Below are 5644 nucleotides of genomic sequence, written 5' to 3'. Positions count from 1 at the left end.
TACAATATAATTATCAATTAATATAATTATCTAATAATATAATTATCAATTAATAATATTCATGCAGCATGCATTATAAAAATAAAAAATATATTATAATTTATTTACAATTTGCAGAAATATCCTATAATTTGAGTTTTTAAAAATGTCAATGCTTTGGTTGGAAGAATAAATTTGATTATAGTTGTTCATAATACGTGTAAGTGGTGAGTTGCGACCGAGATTTGTTTTATTTGGTGGAGGGTTAAATATTTTTCTATTACCAAGTCTAAAACCGCTTCGTGGGATTGTGAAGTTGACTAATGCTAGTAGGTCTGGAGATGAAATCTTGTCGTGGATAATTTTATGGAGAGTTGCAAGGTCCATATTATTCCTACGATCTGTTAGTGACTGGACCTTAAAGTGCCTCAATCTTTCACTATAACGGCTTCTATAAGGGCATTCTCTATCTTTGTAAGCCAGGTATTTTGTGAATTTCCGTTGGATTCGTTCAATTCTGTCACTGTGCACTTGGTAATTAGGATTCCATATAGGGGACGCATATTCAAGTTGGCTGCGTACAAGAGCATTATAGACTATTAATAGTGTCTTTGCTTTATTGAATTCACAGCATGATCTTTTCAGGAATCCCAACATTTTAGATGCTTTATTTACAATATTATCTATGTGTTGGCTAAATGTTAACTTAGGGTGGCTGTTACGAACTTCTATTTAAATACTACATAAATTTATTTAGCTAATTTCGTTTAATGCACTTAACAATTTTATCCTAAACATGTTTAGCTTCATAATTCACCATGGTCTTTTGATTACTATTTAGTTAAATGCGTTTAGCATCCTGCGATTTGTTATTTACGTTCAGTTCCACATCTTTTAATGAGAGACTTCATATTTTTTTATTGAACATTCGAAACGACTCAGCGTAAAACGGAGTCAATCTATAAATGTCAAACATAGAGAAAATAACACTACTTATTTCAAAACAAAACTTATTTCGGCTTTCACCGCGTGGTGGTGTTTGTATTTATTTGTTGTTGTGATTTCAAAGTAAAATGAATAGTCAAGCAGCTTCTTCTCGTGTTCGTGCCCCTAATTTTACAAGGGAAGAACAAGATTTATTGTGCAATGTAGGTATTGGAACCATACTTGCACATTATAGAGAGCAAAAAAACGTTGTTCCTGAATGGTATCAGGAGATTTAATGTATATATTTTATACAATAATGCTATTGCATGAGTAACTCTATGAATGATTCTGCAAGCTGTTGGTTCTTCCACACCTATCACATCTCCACAAGTAATTAACTGACTGCCAGTTGCATAATATCGGAGTGTGCATAACAACTGGTTCATTGGAGTAACTGCATTATTTCTGTAACAATAATTATAGGTATAAATAAAAGTATAAGATAATTATGTAGTCAGATAACTTTATTATTTCTATACCTTAGCTACTTACCTGGTGGAAATAAATTCAAGATGATGTTGAATTTCTTGTAGTATAAGCGATACAGTTTAGCGAGCGGTGGTAGCTCAGTCGGGTAAGCGCCCCCTTCTCACGATGCGGGTTCGAATCCCGGCGCTGACATGTACCAATGAGTTCTTTTAACTTAAGTACAATGTATATCATCGCTCTTACGGTGAAGGAAAACATCGTGCGCATCTAGCACATCTAGATATGTGAACCCACCAACCCGCAGTGGACCAGGGTGGTGGGAAATGGTCCAAGCTTAGGAAGGCAGTTTAGACCTTGGGGATATGCACAAAGGTTCCACTCGAGAGAGCCAGGTGCAGGTACTTACACCCCCACAGAGAATAGAATAGAATGGAATAGCGATGTTTTTTTTGTCAAACGAAATCTAATCTAAATCTAACAAAATTTTTTATCCGGTAGTGTCTCAAATAAGTTAGTTCTTTCTGCAATATAGCGTAATGAGCGAGGTCTATTCATATAGAGAAGTAATTCTTCATCATCGTCATCAAACAGAATATCCCACAAATCCATTATTTATTAGATAACCTCAATAACCTCTGAACAATGACCTCTGAATCTCTCACAGACAACAACTAGACATCACTGAGGAAAAATGCTAGAAATGGAAAAGTTCTCTTGACAGCCGGTCGGTCAGCTGGTCGCCGCGACTGACGCCATGACATGCGTAGTAGATAAATGTGTTTAGTAAAGTTAAATAGCCATTTGACCGCATTTAGGTTTAACAGATTACTAATCATATTTAAGTCGTGGTAAAAGATGTTTTACGAAATTTAAATAAAAATTGTGTTTAAATAAAAAGTTAAATACATTTATCACGTTGATAAAAGCCACCCTTAGTGTCAAAAGTCACACCCAAATCTCGAATTGTTGATACTGAAGAAAGTGGTTATAGTTAAACACATTTTTTATAGTTAAAGACATTTATTTACAAAAGCACAATACAATTTACAGACACATAGATTTGCCAAACCGTGAGGTTTGTTGGCAGAAAATCCTCTCGTTTACAATACGAAGTTTACATTGTATTGAGCAAGTATGTAAGTACACAAATGAACAATATAAGAAGGTACAGATCAATCATAATCATCTTGATAAGGCAGAAGATAGGTAATAATACACTAGTTGTTCATATTTAATATGTCATGTATGAAAATATATTACAGGACAATAAGGTTCTTTATCTTCAACAGTAAGTACAGTAAACAAAGTCACAGTTATTCACCGGGCATGTAATGTAATTTCAACTTAGTTTTAAGCATATTTTTACTTGTACAATTCAGCAAAACATCCGTCGGCAATTTATTACATAATCTAGGAAGTAGAAACGAAATGGTTCTTTCTCCATAATAGTTATTAGCTTTTTTTGTTTGAAACATTTTTCTAGTTACTTTTCTTGTTTGAATTTTATGGCTGACACAGTCCAGGCTCTTTACATTATTTATATTTTCTATGTGGGTCACATATTTTACCTTCTCATGTATAGGTAGTATTTTACATATATTAAACAGCTTATCATATTCATGGTTACAACTCAATTTAGTTTTTTTATCAACTAGGAACTTTAAACATCTTATTTGCAATGACTGAATTTCATCAAGGTAGGTTTTAAAGGTGTGACCGTAACTGCTTAGCCCATAAGATACTACAGAATCAAACAAAGCATAATAAACAGATAACAGGGTCGATCGACTAACAATGCCACTAAGATAGTAAAACTTACCCAGTATACATCTTAACTTTTTACATACTTCTTTTATATGCGTTTTCCAACTCATATTAGTGTCTATTGTCAGACCTAAATATTTATATTGTTTTACAAATTCTAATGCATCACATTTACAGTGCGCTAAACGGTTATGTAAACAGTCGTAGCTATGACCTATCACTTGCAGGCTCTGACTGTCTTTGCCATTATAGGGTGAGTGTATATACATGCATTTAGTCTTTTTTATGTTAAGTATTATACCATTGTCATGCGCCCATTTTGTAATGCTATTGAAATCATCCTGTATCTTAGAATTAATAGCTTTTAAATCTTTACCTGCACTAAGTATACACATGTCGTCGGCGTACATATACACTTTACAATTTTGAACTACATTTGACACACTATTTACATGCATTATATAGCCAATAGGCCCATAGACTGAACCTGTTGGTACCCCGTATTTTATTTGTTCCGCGTGACTATGGTTGTTATCTACGACTGTCTGCATTTTCCTATTGTTAAGGTAGCAGCGGAACCACTCACTCATCGGGCCCCGTATACCGCACTCATTCATGGCACGGATTAATAGGTCGTGGTCTAAAGTATCAAATGCTTTTTTGTAATCTATAAATATAGCCAAAACTTGATTCTTATTATGTAAATACTCATTAATATCATTTGTAAACTTTGATAAGGCCGATGTCGTGCTATGGTTGCGCCTGAAGCCATACTGATTACTAGACAAGATTTCGTGTTTTTCTAAGAATTTTGTAACTTGTGCAACAATAGCTTTTTCTGTAATTTTATTAATAACTGACAAGATGGCAATAGGACGATAGTTTGAGTAGTCAGTGTGGCTCCCCTGCTTAAATATTGGTCTGATAAGTGATAATTTTAGCTGATCTGGATAAATACCTTTTTTGACACTTACATTTATGAAATGAGCTATGACAGGACTAATTTTACATTTAATTAGCTTCAAATCCTGAATTCTTATTTTGTCTGAACCAGGTGACTTATTAATTGACATTTTATCTATAATTTTTTCGACACATGATGCTGTAATTGGTTGAAATCTAAAACTTACATTACAGGTATTTACATATGAGTTTCTGTCTAGAAAATTTACATTACATTTATGTTTTATGTTATCTATCTCTTGTGTAAATGTTTTTGTGAAGTTGTTACAAATATCTGTGATGCTACAGTCCCTCCCTAAGTGTTGAAGTATTGTTTCATCTATATTACATTTTCTTTTACCCATCCATTTGTTTATATTTTGCCATATTTTTCTATAGTCCCCTTTACAATCATCTATGACCTTTTTTTCTGTAGATATTTTTTGCGATATAAATTTTTTTATTAGTTTTATTTCTATGCTTGGTATACTCTAATCTTAATGTCATATTACCTGGTGATTTTTTCCATTTTTTAAATAACAAATCTCTTTTTTTAATCATTTTATACAAGTTCTTTGTGATCCACGGTTTTGTTATTCGTCTGTTAACATATTTGACATATTTCTTTGAGTTTTCATAAACATCGCAAAATATATCACAGAGTTTATTATACAATAAAACAGGGCAATCTACTTCTACAAGTATATTGTCTATTTTATATTCAAACTTGACTGTATGTTTTCGTTTTGTGAATTTAATATGGTAGCATTTGCTGCTATTTAAAATCATTTTGTTATCATTGCACCATTTAAAGACAGCATTTAAGTCTCTTTGTAGAAGAAGAGTATCCTGTTCGTTATTTATAGTACGGTACAACTTCAAGTCATCAGCAAACAGGAGACACTTGCTGTGTTTAATAACTTTAACAATATCATTGACAAACAGGTTGAACAATATTGGACCAAGATGTGAACCCTGCGGTACTCCTGACTTCGCAATATATGTTATATCACTCTTAAAACCAGAGATCACAACTCTTTGCTCTCTTCCAGCAAGATACGACTCAAACCAGCCCAGCAATGATCCATGAATTCCATATGACCTATATGTAGATCAACATGACCATGGAAAGTACCATAATCTTAAATCTTGTCGGAATGACCAAACCTTTCACTAAGGTGGTAAAACGTAGTCTAGCTCTCGTGTGGTGTGGACACAATTACTGACATGAATAATGATATAAGTATTTTATTGATTCACGGGTACTTAACAATTTTGGGTTTATAAAACCATTCAACCATAATAAGTAAAAAGTAAAGTAAAGTAAAAAGTAAAAATGTTTATTTCCTTTAAAAATATACAAGATATGGTGAATGTACTGACCTCCACACTAGGCAATGCCTGTCCCGTGGAGGATAGAGATAATAATTAACCCATTTGAATACGGCTTTACATAAAACTTATACAGTGCAATCTTGGATATTAAATAAATAAAAAAACCGGCTAAGTGCCAGTCGGACTCGCTATAGGATAGTTTTCTAGT

At 33.1% G+C, this 5644-nt stretch overlaps 1 long non-coding RNA gene across 1 annotated transcript; it reads right to left on the bottom strand.

Moving 5' to 3' along the window:
* Nucleotides 1-992: 992 nt before the first annotated feature.
* Nucleotides 993-1645, bottom strand: LOC125489582. The gene is made up of 2 exons (XR_007267069.1): nucleotides 1459-1645; nucleotides 993-1371 (listed from the first exon to the last, which is right to left on the bottom strand). It is a non-coding gene; the product is annotated as an uncharacterized LOC125489582 (long non-coding RNA).
* Nucleotides 1646-5644: the final 3999 nt, after the last annotated feature.

The sequence above is a fragment of the Plutella xylostella genome, chromosome 15 (assembly GCF_932276165.1).
Source record: "Plutella xylostella chromosome 15, ilPluXylo3.1, whole genome shotgun sequence".
Lineage (NCBI taxonomy): Eukaryota > Metazoa > Arthropoda > Insecta > Lepidoptera > Plutellidae > Plutella > Plutella xylostella.
Note: the sequence above shows the minus strand (reverse complement) of the source record. Positions and strands in the feature narration are given on the sequence as shown.